The sequence below is a fragment of the Dasypus novemcinctus genome, chromosome 13 (assembly GCF_030445035.2).
Source record: "Dasypus novemcinctus isolate mDasNov1 chromosome 13, mDasNov1.1.hap2, whole genome shotgun sequence".
Classification (NCBI taxonomy): Eukaryota; Metazoa; Chordata; class Mammalia; order Cingulata; family Dasypodidae; genus Dasypus; species Dasypus novemcinctus.
The window spans coordinates 100,974,235-100,997,643 of record NC_080685.1 but is presented as its reverse complement, the minus strand read 5'-3'; the positions used below and the strand labels follow the sequence as shown (position 1 = coordinate 100,997,643).

Below are 23,409 nucleotides of genomic sequence, written 5' to 3'. Positions count from 1 at the left end.
CTAATTTTGGAAAATAATGAAAAGTGTGCTATGTTTGAAATATGGGATTTAAAGGATTGCTCTTACATGATCAGTTGATTTACAAAAAAAGACTCACCATAGGATCCCCTTCAGTGGGAAACTCTTTAATTATTTTAAAACAATCCTTGATTTATAGCAATTTAAATACATAAGTCGTTGGGGAGGCAGAATCGTATGGCCCACCCCAAGACATATACTTGTCAAATTATCCAATGCTCAAGACAAAGAGAAAATTCTAAAAGCAGCAAGAGAAAAGAAAGCCATCACGTACAAGGGAAGCTCCATAAGATTAAGTGCTGATTTCTCATCTGAAACCATGGAGGCAAGAAGGCAGTGGTATGATATAGTCAAGGTACTAAAGGAAAAAAATTTCCAACCAAGAATACTCTATCCAGCTAAACTAGCATTCAAAAATGATGGAGAGTTCAAAACATTCACAGATAAACAGAAACTGAAAGAGTATGCCAACAAGAAACCTCCCCTTCAAGAAATTCTAAAGGGAGTTCTGCAGGAAGAAAGGAAAAAACAGGACAGGCAGAGTTGGAGGAGAGTGTAAGAGAAACAAAAAAGACAAAAATAGAAGGAAAAAACACAAACAAAATATGACAAACACAAGTCCAATCAAAATATGGCTAACACAAATAATTCCTTGAAAGTAATAACACTGAATGTCAATGGATTAAACTCACCTATCAAAAGATTCAGACTGGGACATTGGATAAGAAAATATGACCCATCTATATGCTGTCTACAAGAGACACATCTTAGACCCAGAGACTCATGGAGGTTGAAAGTGAATGGCTGGAAAACAATCATACAAGCAAACAATAACCAAAAAAAGGCAGGAGTAGCTATATTAATATCAGACAAAATAGACTTTAAATGCAAAACAATTGTGAGAGACAAAGAAGGATACTACATTTTAGTGAAAGGGACAATCTGTCAAGAAGAACGAACAATCATAAATATTTATGCTCCTAACAAGGGTGCCTCTAAATACGTGAGGCAAACGCTGGAAAAACTAAGTGAAAGAATAGATGCATCTACAATTATAGTGGGGGATTTTAATACACCACTATCAACTCTGGACAGAACATCTCAAAAGAGAATCACTAAAGAAACAAAATATTTGAACAGTATATTAGAGGAGCTGGATCTAATAGACATACACAGATCATTACATCCAAACACAGCAGGATATACATTTTTCTCAAGTGCACATGGATCATTCTCCAAGATAGACCATATGCTAGGCCACAAAGAAAGGCTTAATGAATTCAGAAAGATCAAAATCATACAAAACAATATCTCTGACCACAGTGGAGTGAAGCTGGAAATTTGCAAGGGACAGAGGCCCAGATTTCACACCAAGATTTGGAAATTAAACAGCACACTCTTAGAAAAACAGTGGGTCAAAGAGGAAATCTCAAAAGAAATCAATGACTACCTTGAAACAAATGATAATGATAACACAACATACCAAAATTTATGGGATGCAGCAAAACCAGTACTGAGAGGGAAATTTATAGCCATAAATTCATATATCAAAAAAGAAGAAAGAGCAAAAATTGAAGAACTAACAGCACATTTGAAGGAACTAGAAAAACAACAACAAAGTAACCCAACAGGAAGAAGAAGGAAGGAAATAACAAAGATAAGAGCAGAACTAAATGAAATAGAACATAAGAAAGCACTTGAAAAGATAAACAAGACCAAGAGCTGGTTTTTTGAGAAGATCAACAAAATTGACAAACCTTTAGTGACACTAACAAAGAAAAAAAGAGAGAAGATGCAAATACACAAAATAAGAAATGAGAAAGGCGATATCACCACTGACCCCACAGAAATAAAGACTATCATAAGAGGATACTTTGAAAAACTATATTCCAATAAAAATGACAATTTAGAGGAAATGGACAAATTCCTAGAAACACATAAGCAGCCCATATTGACGAAAGAAGAAATTGATGATCTTAACAAACCAATCACAAGCAAAGAGATAGAATCCGTCATTAAAAATCTCCAACTAAGGAGAGCCCAGGGCCAGACGGCTTCACAGGCAGTTAAAAGCATGATCTTGAAGTGAAGCAGGTCTAGCTTGAACGATGGCAAGTTAATAAAATTTCCTCAACTTCAGTTTCCTCACCTGTAAATAACAGTAAGCACTAAATACTTTAAAATATATAAAGCATTTATCTTAGGCACCGGCCAGTAGAAAGTGTTCCATAAATGGTTGCTTTCAAAAAATCAGCATTCGGAGTCTTCACCCAAACACCTGTGTCAATGTTCTAGGAAAATTCTACAAATTAGATTGTGTGGTTTATATTAGTGTTAAAAATACATGTGTGATTTTCCTTTCTTAAATAAAAACCCTGATGGAAAGTCATACTCCCAGAACACATTTCACTGACACCTATAAATTGCCTGATCCTTTACCCTGATGAGGCTGGAAGTCTCTGAATTAAGGATTTACTTTTGTTTCCTAGTTAAAGGGGGGAAAAATGTTTGATGTAGACAATTTTTTAAAAGACCACAATCAAATAAAAAATTAAAACAAAGGAAGTTTTTCATTTTAAAAGATCACAGTCTTTTATCTGTGTGGCTCCTCTTATTAAAAAGTAAGTATTCAATGAAAGGATTTAATCTGTATTGGGATAGAAGGTTCGCAATGAACAGTGACATCCCTACGATATTCCGAAGCCTGTGGGCCATGCTGACAGCGTTTGTGCTCCTGTTGGTGTCTACTCTATAACTAAAGATGTAAGTCAAAAAGCTCAACTGCATCGAGTAGAACCATCAATACCTAATTAGTTCTCAGAGTAAATGTCTTTTATCTTCAGAAATGGTGCTTTTTATCTGAATTGCTTAACTCGACAATTCCCAGATAAAATTTGCATTTGGTACAAGAGATTCCACCTGCAGCATTGAGTTAGAATGCACTGACCCACGGAAACTTTTAACATGAATGACCCTGTTTGCTATGATCAATACGCCTTCACTGACTGACGCTTTTAAAGCACACTCCCTTTGAGAAAAGAATAATAGAAGTATAAAATATAAGGACATATAACCAACAAGCCAGTAGAAGTGGCTGCCTAAGGATCTGGGTGACTGGCAGACAAGGGGGAATGGAAAAAAATTCCTTGCATTGTACACCTTTTGGTATTATTTAATATTATATGGGTTATAATTACCTATTCAAAATTAAATACACAATAATTTTTTTAAACAACAAAGAAAATTAACTTCTGCCCCACCTACAGAGGTACATAAAGCAGTGCTCCCACCCTCGGGAGAATCTCCCCAGCCTTCGCCTCCTAAGCTTTGCCATGAACCCTCTGTACCTTTCTGCTTCATGGAGGTAGACTTCTCTCCTCTGGTTGACCTTTCACGTGGATGGCCTGGTGGACTTTATCCTAGTTCATATTACTAAATACTGGCTTTCCAGTTTTCCTTAGCCTTATCCTCCACATCCCATGGGACTCCCCAAACCCCACCCCAGGGACCGGGGTACAGATTGCCGCTTGCTCCAGATGGGAGACCTGACCCCCGCCCCATCTTGGGGTTTGTAACCGTCTTGGAGTAACCCATTTTGGAGTCTAAAGTCCGAGTTCAAAGGCTGAGCTGTACCTTTAGTTATGTGACCTCAAACAAGACTGGGAGTTAAAATCCTGCCCCCGCACTCACCAGCCGTGCAAACCTTGGCAGATTCTTTTCCTCTCCCTGGTCTTGATTTCCTTACCCACAGCACTTGGAGACAGAACTCCAAGTAAAGTAGGCAGGCCAGATCACGACACACAGGGGCACTGGATGGTGAGCTATTATTATTATATAGTTGTCGTTGCCGGAGCTGATGTCTAGGTTCTTGGTTATGTCACGAGAAAGAATTCAGGGATGCGCCACAGTTTCTCAGAAGGTCAGAAAAGAGTTTAATAAAAAGATAACCGACAGGCTCAGACAGGAGCTCAAGGGAGGGACGCTCGCTCTGTGCTGGGCTTCCTGGGTTTAGGGGCTCCCCCAGGGGGGTCGGGTCTGCGCTGACTGCCGTATCTGAAACCAAGCGGGGGAAGTTTACTGGGTGGTTTGATTTCTCGGGGTCGCTGTCGGGTGGCTTCTGGCTGCTGTGCACGAGCTCGGCCGGAGTTCGCTGAGCCAGTGAATGAAACGGGGGAGGGGGCTGGCGCCCCTGCCCTCCCGCCCGAGCCGCTCTCAGATCCCTGCGAAGCGCGCCTGAGCTCGCTGGTGCAGGCAGGGCGCGGCGCCTCCGCCCCTCTTACCAGGAGGTGCCTGTGGCTCCCTGGGAAAACCTCCTCCTTAGGTCCCTACTCTGTCCTGCCTCGGTCACTATTTTATCAGTATTACTTTATCTCACCTCACTGTGCCTTATCTTCTAGAACAGAGTCAGCAAACTTTTTCTTAAAGGGACTGGGCATAAATAATTTAGGCTTCGTGTGTGCCCAGAGGCGAAATCGAGGCTATCCTGTAGGTACATGTATTAACATTTAAAATATAACCATTTAAAAATGTAGGAACCGGTTATCAAATGCTTTTTAAAAACTGGTGATTGGCCAAATTTGGCCTCTCCCTGGTAGTTCACCAACCCCTGTGCCAGAACAACACTGTCCAACAGAAATTTAAGATATGCCTCAGATGTGAGCCACACACATAGCTGAAAATTTTTGCTAGTGGTTACCTTAAAGAGTGTAAAAAGAAACAGGTGAAATTACTGTTATTAACATTTTAATTAACCCAACATATTCAAAAAATTATCATTTCAATATGTAGTCAATATAAAAATTATTTCAATATTATACATTCCTTTTTTTATTTACTAAAACTTTGCATTTTATATGCACAGCACATTTTAGTTCAAAAGAGACACCTTTCCAGTGTTCAATAGAGCTAAGTGGCTGGTGACTATCAATTTGGACAGTACAGCTCCAGAAGTATGAAAGGAAGGGTTTGGACAGAATAATATGGAAGTTTCCTTTTGCTCTAAATAACATTCAGTTATGAAACTGATCTGCCTTTCTAGTATCTCACCAGCATTCGTTTATTCTTCCACTCATTTATCCACTGAATGTCTTCACCGTAGGTTCCAGGCCTCTGTCAAGCTCTAGGGAAAGACAGACAGTGGAGGAAGGGTCCCTATTCCCGGACAGCTTCACAGAAGCGGTGACCCACGAGCTGAGAAGCCAGAGTGGTGAAGGGTTTCAGTTCCAGCGCAGGAGGCGGAGTGATGAAAGATGGGGCAGCGTGGAACGGCCTGCCCTGCTGGGGCCTGCGGGCCACTCTGGCTGACCAGACTCGGGGGCTCCAGGAAGGAAGGCCACAGCCAAGACTCCACGAGGATTTATTCAGCATGGCTGCTGAGAAATGTGATTGCGTCCTGGAGCTTGTGGGGAGGCGGCCAGTGGTGGTGGGTGGGAGCCGGCCTGGTCAACTTTACGTTTTAGAAAGGAATACGTGCGGGGCCTGCACTGGAGCGGTGAGAGGCAGGAGACAAGGGGACACGCCGGGAGATCATTGTGGGGACTGCGACAAGATGAAGGAGGCCCAACCAAGGCGGAAACTGAGGAGACACAGGGACCAGCCAGGCAGCGAGTAGTTGTGCAAGGAGAGAAGGAAGTGGGAGGAGAGAGGGCAGAGATGCCCAGATTTCTGGCCTACCTCGCTGGAAAGATAACTGGGTTTCCATTCACCGTGGCTGGAAAAATAGAGGAAGCCCTTCATAGGAGAAAAGAAAAAAATCCCCTTATACAAGATTCCAAAGAGATCCCTGGTGTATTGACTGCTTCTCGACAGCAAGTCTGCCTGATCAAGTTCATTAAACAGGATTGATCACTTTGTTCTTCTATGAAAAGTTCCGGGAAAGAAATGGGATTTTTTAAAGATGCATTGTGTGAGTTTCCAGTCTTCAATTGGAGCAATAATACCAATGTATTGTTTGCTGCTTGTTTTCGGATGGAACATTTTGAGCTCATGATCTAATGTTCCCGAATAAAGCACAAACTTCCTACAGAAAACCAAATTTCCCAGAACTGCAAACTAAATGCTCTTTGTTCAGTGCTTCAGTGATGGAAATACATCAAGCATCACTCAGTTACTTGTTGCTGTCTGGTCAGTCTTTCTGATCACATGCATGTTTCAGTCTCTTCCGTTGCAGATTTCACTACCGTGATGAAAGGTCTTTCAGTACAGCTCCAACTGTTACCTTGTTTTAGACAATCTTCATCGGTCTGTTCCCAACTTATTCTTTATTTTTCTTCTCTGCCTTTACAATTGCACCCTGCAGTCAGCTCTTCGGGTTGACGCTGTCCAACAGAGGCTAAATAATTAAACACTTGCAGAGAGGAGGTGAGCTGGAGGTCATGAATCTCTGCCTCAATAATTTCATCACTATTATCAACACATTTTCCTCTCTGTTTCTCATTCACATTTGAATATTGAGGATGAAATACAATAAAATATCTATTCAAATAATTACAGGAACAAACACTGCTGTAAAGCTAAAACCGAGCTACTAGCTGGCAAGCAGTCATAAGAGCCCAGAGACACAACACCTAGCTCAGAGTAAGAAAGACAGTTTGGGTCTTTTATTGTATAATGTATGAAAAACCACTCAGATAGCAAACAGAAGAGACGGAATGCTTATAATCTTCTTCTCAAACATTAGGTTCCCAACGGCTCAACTGATTCATCACAATGTTTACACATTGCTGGGAGGGGCGGGGGCAGTATCTGTCTTTCTGTGTCTGTTTGGGTAGCAGGTTTGGTTTTTTATATAAAGCTTAGACACTTTTCGAATTAAAAGGCTCCCAGAGAGAACAGCTGTAGCTCAAAGATTGAACACCTGCCTCCCAGGACGATCTCATACGCATCCTCAAGAGTCCCAAGAGGCCAGGTCCCTACTTTCTCCCTCCGGAGTCAGAATCTGGGACACAGCCAGCCTCAGGTGCGTGGGGGTCGGGGCAGCTAGCGTGAGCCTCCCCTGCCGTCTGGCACCGTGGCTGTTCACCATGCGCGCTCGCATTCACAGCACGCCAGGGCCTCTGCTGCAGACTCGGAAGTTCACTCATGAGTCATAACGCGAAAATGACTGGGCATCAGCAGAAGACCTAATATGAAACGTGGGCCCTCCCCTGACGTCCCGCTTGGAAGTATTGATGACGAGGACTCCCTCCCAACCAGAGCCACATTCCACATTGGGAAGCAGCTCGGGGACAGCTCCACTCAGGCCCTTGGGAATGTCAGAAGGTTCTTATTAAAACGAACACTGAGTAATAAACTTTAATGGTCTCCAGAGGTACGCAATGCCAAAGAATAATACTTTAAAATATGCCGATTTAATAAGAGCACTTATAAACTCCTCATAAATCATTTATTGCACAGCAATTTTGAACTGCCCAAAAGATACTAAAAGCATGATAAAGTATAACTTGTGCTAAACTAAGCCTTATGTCTCCAGTATCAAACAAATAGATAAATTGATGTCCTTAACCAGCAGCTGAGGAGGAGAAACCATGCGTAGCTTTAAAGGAATCCTATAACATCTGTGAAATTTCCATGTCTGTTGGCTGAAATAAGCTTTTCCCTTTCACAGATTTTTCCTCGTCCTGGAACTCCCCGAAAGCTGTCAACCCAATAGATCATGCAGGATTGTACGACTGCCCATCACAGGAAATTGCTGTCCGACAAAGGTATTTCCAATCTGTAATGATTACTCTGTCATGTAGCTAGTTAAAGTAATATAATAAAGCCAAGAAAATCTGATGCTTCCCCATCTGTCTGGGTAACCAGTATTCTTTCTCTCACACCTGCACTTAACAGATGCATTGCATTTGTTAGTAGAATACAAAATAAAACATAACAAACCCCGTTCTCTCTCATTTGCATAAGCAGCATCAATGTGGGAAAGGGGGATGGAATAAAGGCTCTTGGTTTCTTTCCCTTGTATCTTCTAGTTGTCAAAATCTGAAAAGATATATAATCACCCTGACAAGAAAAGAGTCAGCGGTTTCTATGGCAATGTTGAGAAAGGAATGCCAAAGATAGGCCAAAGGGGGTAAGAAAGGGGTCAAGATTACGACTACAATTCCCTTCCCTTCTGAATCTTGTTATTTTCAACAGTTTGCCAAGGAAAAAAAAAAACAATTTTAGTGACTTTTCTTGATGCTTCATGGGTAAGTGTCAAACTGCAAGTTAAGGAAAAGCATGTCTGGGAGGAAGAGCGGGAAGGAAATTCTCATAATGAAATCAGATTCCTGAGAGTGAAGCTGACAGAGCAGCTTCGGGAGTTTCTCTGACGTCCCCAGTGTAAGACAAACCTTGCACTTAAAACAAGGCCCTCGAGAGAAAATGAGGAGGAGGAGGTGGTGAAGCACTTTGATTATCTCTTGAGACACTTTTCAAGCGTGGGCAAGACATAACAGCAATCTGCCGAGTCCCAGATATTTTAATTATCTGCCATTTAGCTTGTTATGGAGTTATAGTATTTGGAAAGTATGAATTTGGAAAAGTTCCTGAACTGTGGACTATCGTGGCCTAAGACCACTCCGTATACGAAATGGCTACCTGAGGCAGGTACTTCTTCCTCATGTTTCAATTTCATTATGTTTAAAACTGCATATTAAAAATTCCTGTTTTTGTGCCTCAAACAGCAGGGCTCCTCGGGGCTCTAGAAACATCTTGACCCTATAAGCAGGGCAGACAAGCTCAGGAATTTGGCACCCTGTCAGTGGGCCTTACTTTGGAATTTGTGCTCCCCAGTGTAACAGAGTTAGACTCATTTATAGTTTCCCTACATGTGGCTCTGTTGCCCCTTTTATCTGAACTCATAATTAGCACTATACCTGATAAATATACATCCCCGAGACTTAAATCTTTGGTCCGGACATGTGCCAGCTGAGCCCTGAATCTCAGCAGAGCTGCAGCACCTCATTCCAGTTCACTGGACTCACCCAGCACAACTAACAAGGAGATGATAATGGACACCGCCCATCCCAAGGAACAGAGAGTGTCTGCATCTGCAAGCAAAGTAGTTCCATCCAGCTGCCCCATGGGATCTAAGCCCCCTCTCAACTAGAAAGAGAGTGGGCATCACCATCCCCAAATCCTCAAGATCGGGGATGAACAATGGACGAAGCAGACTTATAAGTATTCTACCATAGATTTATTATTAATCTAGCAAAGGAAGGAATTTTATCATTGACATACAGGCAGTGGCCACCAGAGTTTCTGAGAGGAGGGAGAGGGAAGAATGGTGTATCATGGGGGCACTTTCAGGACATTGGGCTTGTCCTGCATGACATTGCAATGACAGATACAGGCCATTATACATTTTGTCACAACCTATAAAATTATGTGGGACAGAGCGTAAACTATAATGTAAACTGTAGTCCATGGTTAGTAGCAATGCTCCAATATGTGTTTATCAATTGTACAAATGTACCACACTAATGAAGGACGATGTTAATGTGGGAAAGTGTGGGAGGGAGAGGGACAGGGAATATGGGAATCCTCTACATTTGTAATGTAACATTTATGTAATCTAAAGCTTCTTTAAATTTAAAAAATTAAAATTTTAAAAAATCCTGTTTGCACGTGCTGCTCGGTCTAATGGAAGAACTGGGCAAGGATCAGTGAGTAGGGCTCGCTGCAAGGAGCTGACCTAGAAGTGGATCTGGCTAATGAGGTGGGGCAGACACCGAGGCCATAGAGCCTGTGTGGATGTGTATCTGTGTCTGTGTTGGGGTTGGGACATTGTTACCCGGGTGCGTGTGCAACAGACAACCAGGGTAAAGGCAAAGAGCGAGCATCAGGATTGAACAGCACTGAGTAGCAGGTCTCCCAGCAACAACCACTGAGAGTGCTGAAGGCGAGTCCACATGGACTCATTTGTCAGCAGGCTTTTATTAAGCACCTCTGATGTGCCAGGCACTGTCCAAATGTAAGGGATGTTGAGCCAACTAGGAAAAGGTCTTGTCCGTGAGGGGCCTTGTATCCAGTTGGGAAGACAATTAAACCAGTAATGAAAATAAAGAGGGATGAGAGCTACAATGAAAAAGTACCAGCTGCCTGGGAGAACAGAGCGGAATGCCATATCTCGGCTGGGAGAATAGGGGAGACTTCCTGGAAGAAGTGACACATTAGTCAACATAAAGGATGAATAGCAGCCAGCCAGGTGAAGAGGGAGAAGACTATCCCATACCATGGGATGTTCCCAGATCCATGGGGTCTGATGAACTGAAAGAAAGCCAATGTCAGAATATTGAATACGTAGGTTGGAGTAGAGGGAAAGCAAAGACACAGGCAAGCTCCTGAAGGTTTTATGAGTCAGGTTAAGACTTTCTCTAAGGACCAAGAGAAGTCATTAAAGGAACGTATTCAGAGGAGAAGTATGACATGATTTGCATGTGGTGTGGAGGGTGCATTTGAGCAAAAATTAGCTCTCAGCTTCACAACTTTAGGATGCTGCTGAAATAGTCCAGGCAAGTGAAGCTGCTGACACGGACTAGGGTGGTGAAGGTGGCGTTAGAGAGAAGTGGATGGATCAAAAGCCCTTTAGGAACTGTACTTGACACATCACAGTGGCTGATTAGATAGGACGTGGGGGAGAGAAATGGGAGAACTAAGGCTGAAGTCTAGGTTTCATGCTTCAACTACAGCGGGGATAGGGATGATGCTGGAATCTGTGGGTGGTCTTCGTCTCAAGTTCACTCTGTCTGCAGGTGGCAAAAGCCCTAAGGTTCAGAAAACAGAACTTCAGATCCTGGAAGGAGGAAGGCAAAATCAAGAAGCCCCCCCCCCCCCCCCCCACCTCCTGTGCCCTCTCCTTTGGGTTATGACTTCTGCACTTGCCCTCCAGCTCCAAGCTGCCCAAGCTCTGCCAGCACAGGGTATTGACAGCTTGTGCCTCAGTTCTTAGAGGATCCCTGCCTTTCCCCACTCCCCCCTGCATCCCCCCACATTTGATTCTGTCTGTCCAGTGAATGGATACCTTGGGTAGGTGCAAGTAAACCAGTTGGTTTTTGTGAAGGACTTTTTCCTCCCCAGAGAGACGTTCTCCACTAGTCAAAATTGTTGCCTTCATCGGATCAGAGACATTTCGCTTTTTCAATTTCATATACCATCCTGGAGAATTTTTCAGGCAGTGATCCAGAAAAGCTGCTTGAGAATTATAGCTTAAGCCATTATCACAAACTTTTCCAAGATGACAAGCAAAAGATCAGGAAACCAACATTTCCTATTAGTCATTCATTCGTTCTCTTGTTCATTCCATTAATATCTGTAGAGTCATTCAACAAACATTTAAAAGGCTCCTTCCAATGTTCCAGGCTGTGCTGGGCACTGGGGAAACAGCCGCACTCACAGTGCATACATTCTTATGAAGACTTACACACATAAACAAGTACTGGTTTTGTTGTAGAGAAAGCCAAACAGGGTGATGAGCGGAGAATAACCAGGGATGGCCATTTTCCATGGAGTGGTCTGGGTAGAGCTTTCCAAGCAGGCAAAAGAGCACAGGCAAGGGCTAGGGGTGGGGAAAGTTTTATGTATCGAGGAACAAAAGGGTTGCCCAGGGGTGCTCTGAGCAAGTGGATGAATGTTTTAGGCTGCAGGTGGAGGGGTGGCCATAATAAGAAACTTGTGTTTTATTCTAAAATGTAAAGGAAACCCAGGGATGGTTTTAAGCAGGGAGTGACAAAATCTGGGGTATGTTGTAAGATCACTCTGGCTGCTCTGTGGAAAACAGACTGAAGTAGAAAGCAAGAGATGGCTGTCCAGAGCTTGCTGCAGGAGTCGGGGTGAGAAATGATGATGGCTAGGAAAGGGGTGGTGTCCCGAGCGAGGCACCGCTTCCGTTTTGCACTTCTGTAAACGCTTCCCCGTTCATCTCCCAGATGACTTGTGGAAACTATTGATCTGTGGAATCACATCGTCGCAAATGTCGTTGGCTTGAGTTCTTTTTAAGTATGTTCGCATGTCTTGGCCTAGGTAACAGGTGTATTTCAGGTCACAAAGGAAGGATTCCGAATGCAGCCATAAACACTGGTGGGTCGGTTTTTCATCCCTTCTTTTTCCCTCAGCCCCACCCTCTTGGACGGCACTGCATTTGCACAGCTGGAAAAGATGACTGTTGGGGGCCAGGACTCCAGGACTGCCCAGCAGGCCAAGGAACCGCTTTAAAAATAGAATATTGAACCGTTTAGCAGCCCCATAAAACGTCCAGATGCTCTTAGGTGGGGTCTTTGGCTGGCTGGAGACTAATCGCAAGGGGGACTTTGCGGGCCCTTCTAGACATTTTCTGCCCCTGTTTCTCCTTAACCTCTAACTCGGGTTACACTGATAAAGTCAGCTAGTTCCGTTTTGCCTTCTGTACACTAATTTGGACTACCGTGAAGACATTTGTACATGAAGGCATTTTTATAGCCCCATCTAAGTGGATGACACACAGTATCTGTCTTAGTTTTCTGACTAAGCCTTAGCAATAAAAAAATATCGCTTGATCCCCATTTAATCTCCCTCCTCAAACAGATCTATTTTTTCCCTATAAAATTTGCACTCCCTGAGGACACACAGTCTGCTGGATGTAATTCACACTTTGGGGTTCTCTTTTGGTTTAACCAGAACTGGTGACGGTACTCTCTGCAGGATGACTGAGAGCAGCTTAGGGCAAAGAAGGGAATTACTTGAAGATTTCCTATGTGTGTATTCAAGGGTAGGACTTTCTTAGCATGTCCCTGGAAGGAAAATTAATGGCGAGTAACTGGTGACAGGAAAAGAGGTTTGAAGCATTCTGCATCTGGTGACCCCAGCAGATTGCAGTTCAGATGCTCTTTGTCCTTTTGTAGGATTTCAGCTGTCCCATTAGATATTTCTTGGCACCAAATATTCCTTCCTAAACATTTTCATTTCTAATAATGAAACTAATCTAGTATTTCCCAACATTTATAAAAAATAAATTTTCACTATGCCTCTCATTTGAAAGAGATTTCTGGGAAGGAAAAAAAGCTTCCTGGTATTTTATCCCTGTGTTATCCCCATAACTGTTATGGTGTCACTCAACTGGCATATTGACATTCGTGTGTCAGAAAAGAAAAGAAACTCAACATAGGGCTTGACTTTCTGTCAGTTTTGACCCACTTCAAATATTTTCAGGAGTGGATAGCATGATGGAAAAAAACACACCAAAATTCAATTTCTCAGACTATTTCCTGCATTGTCTTCCTAAGCCAAATGCTTCTTTTTTAAAATGGGATCCAGCCTATTCATGAAGGAGAAGTAAGTTGTCTGTTACCTGGGCCACAGCACTGACTTCCGGGAATCAAGATCTTTCATTGGCCCACTATGGGTCGTATTTTTAATAGAAGGTAGAAATTCACGCTGATCATATTCCCAGTCAATTTTTTTTCATTTTTAAAGATCTATTTCTTAACTTACATAGCATAAAATTTACTTCCTGTGCAGGTCTGTGGGTTTTGACAAATGCACAGACGTGTATATCCACCACCACAATCATGATCTAGAACAGTTCCATCACCCCTCAAAATTTCTCTCACACTGCCCCTTTATAATCAGCTCCTCACTCCCACTCTTCTGTATTCCATCCCTATCATTTAGCCTTTTCCAGAATTCCATGTAAATAAAATACCATACGAAGCCTTTTGGATTTGGCTTTTTCACTTAGCAAATGGTATTTGAGATTCATCCAAGTTGTTACTTGTGACCCTAGTTTGGTTTTAGTTATTGCTGAGTAGTATTCCATTTGTCTGAAGACTATGGAGTTTGTTTCCAGCTTTTGGAGATTAGAAATAACACTTAAAAAAAATTTAAGTAAACCTAAGTTTTTCATTTCTCTTGGGTAAATACCTAGGAGTGAGATAGCTTGATCACGTGGTAAGGAGATGTTAAATTTATTTTAAAACTTTAGAAAGATTTCCAAGGGAGTTGTAGTATTTTACATTCCCACCAGCAATACACAAGAGTACCAGTTGCTTCGCATCCTCACCAGCACTTAGTATCGTCATTTCTTCCCTAAGTTTTAACTATTCTGATGGGTATGTGAAACTAGCTCACTGTGTGGTGATAAATTGCGTTTCCCCAATGATGACTTCTTCAGTTCCAATAATCACACCCACCACACTTTAGGCAGAAAGGAGGGAATGAAGGTAGGCAAAAAGCATATACTAGTAAAGGCAGCTCCCTCTCTAAGGAGCGTTCCTGAAAGTCCCAGCCAACAACTTCTGATTACATATCATTGGCCAGAACTAGTCACATGTCCTCCCCTACGTGCAAGGAATGTTAGAAACGTCATCATTTTATTGGATGTGTTGCCACTTCAGTGAAATCAGGTAACTCTAAGCAAGGTTTCCTTGCTTCTCTCTCATGCCTCCTCACCTACAGCAAGAGTGATCATTATGAAAGTTCATCAGCTCATGTGTCTCCCAGGCTCAAAACTGTTCAATGCTTCCCATCTCTCTTCAAGTAAAATCCAAATCCCTTACAACTGTTAGGAAGTCCTTTCTTGATCTACCCCCACACTCACTTCATGGAGCTCATCACCATGCCCCAGCCATACTTCTCTTCTTCCTCATGAACAGACTTGGCATGCTCTCACTTCCAGGCCTTTGCACTTACTTTCCCTCTGCCTGGACTGTTCTTCCTTCATTTATCCTTACCACTTTACCCTCAGTTCTTACAAGTTCACCAAAGAAAAAGCACCTTTATCCAAGAAGCTTCCTATTCTATAAAAGCATCTGAGATTAAGTAGAACTACCAACCCCTCATGTGTTCTACTCCTTTACTCTTTTTTTTTCTTATTGGCACCCAACATCCTCTGACATATTATATATTTTGTTTGTTTGTTAGTTTGTGCCCTCTTTCTGAAACACAAAAGCACAGGGGTTTTGTAGTGTTCACTCATGTCTAAAATAGGGCCTGGCACTCAATAAGTGCTTGCCGAATGAATGGACGGGATGGGGTTTGCAGAGGACATGTAGAAGGAAGAGGGCTGTGTGGTCTTTCCTCCCTCCTTCCTATGGGGTCTTTGGATTCCACTCCCTGGCTGAGTGAGGAGGACCCCAGGAGAGCCAATCAGAGAACTCGGGACTTTGCAGAAGCAGAGCCTGACGTCACACCCCAGGCTGTGTGTTTGATGAAACAGAGAATTCTGAGAAGGGGAGTCGGGTGGGGTTTCCTGAAATGGCAGGCCATAGAGAAAACCCTGTACAGGAATTTGGAGGAGCTGGAAGCATGTTGTCTTCTTGGCCAAGGAGACACCTGCAGGCAGACAAGAGTCTTCCCGGCTGGGACTTCCTGGCAGAAAGAAGCTGTGCAGGGTGAACGTCTAGGTTCATTAGGTGAGAGGAAACACATGCTCTGGAGTTGCATTCTTTAGCAGAATATTAAGGATTAAATTGAGACTTAAGGCTGCATGTTTTATCTGTTAATTGAGCTGCTATGGACTCACCTGCACCAAAGAGCAGCATTAAATGTGAGTAGGGTTTTGCTTAGATGTCAAAAGTATCATGAACTTCCATTTGTTTTGTTTGAAAATACTTTTTCTTGGACTGTCTTATTTGATTTTCCATTATCCAAAGTATTTAGAGAGGCAGAAGCACATCAAAAGTTTCCTTTGCCCTCTATCATGAAGCGACATAAAAGAAGTCATAAAGAATGGTCTTCGCGTGGATGCAGTGCTTTTATTCAGGAAACCTAGAGTCTTTTACAACAAATATTTATTTTCTGTTTTATAGCATTTCAACAGTGCTTGGAGACTAATCCAAGATCAGTGACTAGATATAAAGGGGAAAAAATCAAAGAATGAAATATTAGGGCTGGATTCTTAGAAAAATCAATTCCCTGTATATCACAGTAATCACCAGCTGCAATATATCAGCCATCTGACTAAAAACTAGCCTCACCAACCTAGGGGATTATTTATTAGTTCCCACTGTGTGCGTAGGACTATTCCATGCACAGGGATGTAACAATGAGCAAAGATCTCATGGAATTTACATTTTAATGAGGGAGATAGACAGTAAGCAAGATAAACATACTGTGACTGGTGAGAGCTAAGGAGAAAAACAAAACAATAAAGAGGAATAGAGAGTCTTGGTGAGCAGTTGCAAAAAAATCCTTCAACGAAAAATCACATTTAATAAAGACTGAAAGAGGTGATGGAATGACACATGATGATATCTGAAGAAAGATTGTTCCAGGAAGAAGGAAAACATATTCAAAGACCCCGAGACAAGAGCATGCCTGCATGTTCATGCAAGGGCAAGGAAACCAGTGTGGCCAGAATGGAGTGGCCGAGGGAAAGAGTAGTAGAAGATGAGCTCAGAAAGTTATTGGCCACCTGATCATGGAAATGCTTAAAGGCTATTATAAAAGCTCTGGCTTTTACTCTGAGTTAGACAGACAGGAAGTCTTGGAGAGCTTTGTGCAGTGGCATGACAAGGTCTGACCTATATTTTAAAAAGATCTTTCAGGTATTACAAATACTCTGAGAGGGACAAGGCCAGAACTAACGAAACCAGGTAGGAAACTATTGCAGTAATCCAAGTGAGAAATGATGGTGTTTTAGACCAGGTTGTAGTGGTGAAGGTGGTTGCACATGGTAACAGAATATATTTTTTTTATATAACCAACAAGACTTAGTACAGGTATGATGTGGGATATGAGTAAAAGAATCAAGGATGGCTCCAGGGCTCTTTGTCAGAAGAATTGGAAAAATGGAGTAGCCGTTTTCCGAGAGGGAAAGTCTGTGGAAGGATCAGGTATGGTGGGAAAGATCAAGAGTCAGTTTGACAAACATACAATATGATTACAAGGTGTTAATAATAGAGTGGTATATGGGGAAAATACACCTAATGTAAGCTATGGACTATAGTTAGTACTAATATTTTTTCATCTACTTTAAACTTTATTTCAACTTCAAAAAATAAAATCACAGACAAAAGACAGCTTAACAAATTATGGAATCATTACTTTAAAAAAATCTTGTCCAAGTATATTTATCATATTTAATCCTTAAAACAAACTCAATTGATTCTCCAGTGTTCCAAAGGATGAATAAATGAACACATATTGGTCAAATGACATGACTAAGGTCTCCTTGTTAATGAAGAAAATGAAAAAAGAAAAAAAGCTCGTTCATATTAACATCTCATGAAACTAAGTCCCATATTCGTTTTTTTACCTTTAGCATCGATATAGTACCTTCTTTGCCTTTGCTACAAAAATATTACAATATAACTGCTAACTATAGTCTATAAGTTATATTAGTTGTATTTTTCTCTCGTATCACCATATTCTTAACACCTTGTAATAGAGAAACATTCTGGTGTTTGCATTATTAACCATAATCCTAATCTACTGTTGAAATCACTATATTACACAGTCCCTATATTATCCTTTAGCTGTCTTTCAATTAACATTAACTTCTCAAGACTACCCCTTTCAACCACAATCACATTAATAAATCAGCAGTGTTAGTTACTCATTATAATATGTTACTATCTGTTTAAGTCAGCCAAAGAGGTGCTGATGTGAAATATCAGAAATTGGTTGGTTTTTATAAAGGATATTTATTTGGGGTAGGAGCTTACAGATACCAGGCCATAAAGCATAAGTTACTTCCCTCACCAAAGTCTGTTTTCATGTGTTGGAGCAAGATGGCTGCTGACGTCTGCAAGGGTTCAGGCTTCCTCGGTTCCTCCCTTCCTGGGGCTTGCTTCTTTTTCCTCTTTGCATTTACTTCCTCGGGCTTCAGCATCATACTCCAACATCAAAACTCCAATATCAAAAACCCTCACATCAAAAGCTCCAACTCTGTCCTTTGCCATGCCTTTTATCTCATCCCTAATGAGATGACCCAATCAAAGCCCTAATCATAACTCAATCGTGCCCAGTAATAGACCAGATTACAAACATAACCCAGTATCTATTTTTGGAATTCTTAACCATATCAAACCACTACACCATCAACTCTATTTATTTCCACATATTTACAATAATATTTAATATTCTTTCATCAATTATAACAAAAGTACAAACACTGATGCAAAATGTCAACAATAGGGGGTTTATGAGAACATTGTGTTTTTAATGAAATTTTTCTGTAAAACTACACCTTTTCTAATTAAAACAAAACAAAAAGCATGGGATTATATAACACAGTGTACACTGTTAATGGATGATGAGTCCGGTTAATAGTACAAATATAAGAATGTTCTTTTATGAACTAGAACAATTGCACATCACTATTACAAGGTATTCATAATAGGGTGGTATATGAGAAATAATACATCTAATGCAAAATATGGACTATAGTTAAAAGTAATACTTTAATATTCTTTCATCAGTTGTAACAAAGTTACCACTCCAATGCTGAATGTCAATAATATGGGAATATGAGAGTTATGGGGTTTTCTTTTTGGGGTAATGGATATGTTCTGAAATTGTGATGTTGAATGCACAACTCTGTGAATATATTGAGAGCCACTGATAGTACACTTTGGATGGATTGTATGGTGTGTGAATATATTTTGATAAAACTAATTTTCAAAAGTCAGTTTGAGACATATTAACCTTGAGATGCCTTTTAGATATGTGTAAGAATGTCAAGTAGGGGATTTCGGTGGGGATAAATCTAGGCAAGAGGCATAAATTAAGAAGTTGTTGAACAGAGATGACATTACATATCTCTGCATTTGCCACAACACTCCGCAATAATTTTTGTTTCCCAACAGAAGGATGATATTATTTGACAGTGCAGGGAGAGTAACTTTGCCACTGATTTGTGATGGCTCTATTCCTGTGTGAGAAGAATTATAAAAATGACTTACCACAATCAGTTCAATGTTTTAGATAGTTATGTTTTTATTATTTATAACCTTTCCATTTCTAAAAAAGAGGTCAGGCAATAAAAATTGTTAGAATACATAAAATAAGGAAATTAAAATGTGCAAAAATAAAAATAAATTAGAAAGAGAGATTAAATAATACCCATGAATAAAGGATTTCTTTAATTTCTTTTTGTGTTCATCACACTTTGGGAGAAGAGGAAAAGGGAGTATCAGCCTCCCTGGGAAATTTCCTAAAGAACATTTTAATGTATTATATCACTTTTGGAAAAATTTTGACTGTATAATTTTGAATCAGTGAATTAAAGTTTGGGGAAAAAATGGCTGTTACCAACCAGTGAGATCCATCCATTAAAAAATTATTTGATCCTTAGCATTAATTAAACATTATCTCCTAAGAAGGATAAAAAGATGAGCTGATAATATGTATTGTGCCTTTAAGATACATTCCAGGGATTTGAGTTTTATAATGACAAAATAGAGATATTTCTGTCTTCTTCTACCCTCAGAAAGTGCCTTCAATGGCAGAAAGTATTAAGGATCAAAACACAAACTTGATCTTTGATGACACCAGAAGACATCTAAACTACAATAAATGAAAACCTAAAGCAAATGGAGGAGTAACAAAAAAGTGTGGTGCTTTGAAGTTGTGTGTATGCCAGAAAAGACATGTTCTTAAACCCAGTCCACTCCTGTGGGTGTGAACCCATTATAAGTAGGATCCTGTGATAAGGCTACTTCAGTTAAGGTATGACCCACCTCATTCAGGATGGATCTTAATCTTTTTTCTAGAGCCCTTTAAAAATGGAATGGATGGGTGGGGGGAGAGAGAGAGAGAGAGAGAGAAGCCACAGAAGCAAGAAGCTGAAAGCAATGAAAACCAGAAGAAAAGGGAGAGACCAGTAGATGCCGCCATGTACTTACCATGTTGCAGAGGAGCCCAGGAAGAAAGTATTACTTTGATGATGCCTTGATTTGGACATTCTCACAGTCTCCAACTGTAAACTAATAAATTCCCATTATTTAAAGCCAACCCATTTCAAGGTCTCCACTATGAGCAGCCTAGGAAACTAAAACCATAAGCAACACAAGCAATGAAAGTAACAACAGATAAATCTGACTCCATCAAAATTTAAAACTTTTGTTCATCAAAAGAAATTATCAAGAAAGTGAAAAGATAACCTACAGAATAGGAGAGAATAGTTCAAACCATATATTGGATAAGGGTTTAATAACCAGAATAGGAAAAGAACTTAAATAGGCAATTTCCAAAAAAAGGATATACAATGGCCAATAAGCACATGAAAAGATTCTCAAAATCATTAGCCATTAGGGAAACGCAAATCAAAACCACAATGAGAGCTATCCCCTATCGACCTGCTCTGACCTGTCCCTGGGCTCCCATGGCAGCTTGGCCCTGCAGCACCACCTGTCTGGGGCTGAGAGCTCTGCCATGGTGAGCTTCAATCTCAACTGCTTCTCCATCTTCATCAAGTCGGGTGGAGAGGCTTCGTGCTCCATGAGTTCTCGGGCTTAGTGAGGACAGGAACAAGCTGTGTGTGGTCCTGGGGCACTACATCCCTAGTGGCAGGAGAACCCCTACCCCTTCCAGGGCACCATTGATGACCCCATCAGCAGAGCATGTTTCTGAGCTTGAAGAGCTACATCTCTTATAAGATGGTGCTCACGCAGGTGCTGCTGCAGGTGCTACAAGTGCTTGGCCCGGCTATGCGAGCACCTGGCAGAAAAGTTTCCCATCATTCTGGTGCCCTGCCTGCCACAGAAGAGGCCACTGGCCACTTGGAGGAAGACTTCATCTCCAAGGGCAGGAAGGGCCTGATCAGGTGGAGGAACCACATGGCCAGCCACTGGTGTTGGCACAGTGCAACACTTCCAACACTTCCTGATGTGCCCCAGCAGCACAAAGGAGAAGTTCTGGAAACAGGGCATAAGAAGGATGAGATGGTGGATGCCAACTTCTTCCTGAGCCCCAGTTTCTGCCCCTGGAAAAGGACAGAAGGAGGTAGAGAGCAGGATCCATGGCTTCAAGTGTTTCACCAAGAAGATGGACGACAGCGCACTGTAGCTCAACCCCACTGCCAATGAGTTTACTGGCAAGCAGGTAACCAGCTTAAAGGAGTAGCAGAAGGTGGGCCAATTCTTCAGTGACCTCAGCCAGGCCTTTGAGCTGGACCAGCTGGCCTTCTCAGTGCATCTGAACCAAGCCATCACCTTCACTGGAGATGCTTATGATCCATCAGCGAGCTCTTCACTGAGCATCTCAGGCAGGACTTGGACCCAGTCATGGACCTGTTAGGGTTGAAGCAGGGGCACCTGGCCAATTCCCACATCAACCACATGCAGAAAGGAGCTCTTACCAAGTAAGGGAGAGCAGGTGACATGTGGAAAAGGGAAAATGGAGGTTCAAAAGGTTAATTCAAGATCTCTGTAACACTATTTCTTTTGCCAATTTTGCAGAAATTCACCACTTCCATCAATTTCGTTAAGAGACTTCAAATCAAATGGTGGCTCCCAATGCATTAGGGCAGTCGAGCATGTCAAGCCCTCAACACTGTTGCAAGTATCTCTGAACATGGCCCTTCAAGCAATGAAGATTGACTGTCACTGTGGGCCCTGAGGGGAGGGGGAAAGAGGTATTGAATAGATGGAATCAATGTAACTTTGTGGGCAATAGAAGTGTTCCATAAGATTATGCAAGGATGGATTAAGACATGTTAAATTACACCAAAAATGTGTAGGGGCTGATAGGCTAAAATGTAAATCATAATGTAAAACATAAGATAACTAAAAATTTAGAAAATTGTATAGTCTAAAATATAAACCACAATGTAAACCCAAATGTTACCTTGTTTGAAAGTTATTGTCTCAATATCTGTACATCAGTTTCAGTAAACATAGTATGAACATGTAAAAAGTTATTGCTTTGGAAGGGAAAAGGGTTTTATGTTGGATATGTGGGATTACTGTATATTGTATATATGAATTACTGTGATCTAAAACTTTTGTGAAGATAAGCTTAATTAGGAAAAAAAGAAAAAGAAAGGATGTAGACAATGAGGAAAAGACGGAAGAAGTTGCCTTGCCAATTTGCATACAGGGCAACACTTATTGCAGTGATGCAAGGCAAAACATCAAAAACAAAGCTTTTGCATTTTTTAATTTTTTGAAACCCCAATTTATTTTTACCTTAATTTTTCTAAATTAATATGTATTCGATATCTAACCTTTAAACTCATCACCATATTCCATTTTACTATTAGTGGAACCTGGAAATATATAGGGCTTCATTTTTCAAGAAGTTTTGGATCACAGAGAGGTTCAACAATGGCAGGGGAGGAATACTGGTATGGGATGCTATTGACAGGGGACACATGGTTGGCAGGGAGTTCTCCAGGGCATTTATCCAGGGTACATAAAAATGTTTGGATATTTTCATAGTGGTTACAATTAAAAACAACAACTGAGGAAGTGCTGGGTTCCTAGCCAGGGGAACTCTATCACAGTCCCTAAAGGAACAGCAACAATCCCCCAAATGCAATGGCAAAGACCAAAAATGAAGGAAGGTCCAACAATGAGCCCTTGATACTAATGACTGTGCTTGTAAGCCTGTGCACCTGCAATAAGAACAAGGCCTTAGAGCTGCAGGGTGCCTAAGAGTTATCTCCTGAGAACCTCCGTGTTGCTCAAATGTGGCCAGTTTCAAAGCCAAACTCAGCATGTAAATGTGTTGCCTTCCCCCCAGCATGGAACATGATTCCCAGGGATGAGCCTCCCTGCTGCTGAGGGATTACTACCAAGTATCAGCTGATGATGTAACTAGAAAATGACCTTGAATAAAAGGGTCAACTCAGACGAGCAGAATATCTCAGTCTACATATAATACCAGAAGTTAAAAATGCTTTTTGACCCGAATCAAGGGGAAAATGGAAAGGACAAATGAGTTTATATGGCTATGAGTCTCCAAAAAGAGCCGGGAGGTTATCAGAGGGGTTGCCCTTATGCAAAACTGAGCAGAGTCCCAGAGACAGATAAAGTAGATACAACACAGGTATTGGTTCTTCTGAGGGCTACAGAGACCCACAGTTTCTATGGTCATGGCAGATGGAGTTCAGTGCTATGTCAGGTGACCCTACTTTGGAGTTTGTGTTTCTGTGTGATGGAGCTGGACTCAGATGTGATCTTTGTCCACAAACCTCTCCTGTTACTTTTACCGGATCTGTAGTTGGTTCTGGGGTTTAATGTATACCCAGGGCACCTGAATCTCTGGACTGACCATGTGATAGCCAGGCCCTAAGCCTCAACAGAATTGCAACTCCTACACTCTGGTTTATTGGACTTACCCCACTCAGCTAACCTGGAGGTGGAGAAGATCAACCACACACCAGGGAGCCAAGAGTGCCTACAACTGAAAGCAGGAGAATTGAATCCAGCATCCATGTGGAATCTAAGCCCTCTCTTGATATAGATGTGGAGTGGACACAACCATTCTAAGGTC

General features: G+C 41.5%; 1 pseudogene; it reads left to right on the top strand.

Annotated features, from left to right (window-relative positions):
- The first annotated feature begins 7,144 nt into the window (after positions 1-7,144).
- Positions 7,145-21,400, top strand: LOC101422520 (sorting nexin-18 pseudogene; annotated as a pseudogene).
- Positions 21,401-23,409: the final 2,009 nt, after the last annotated feature.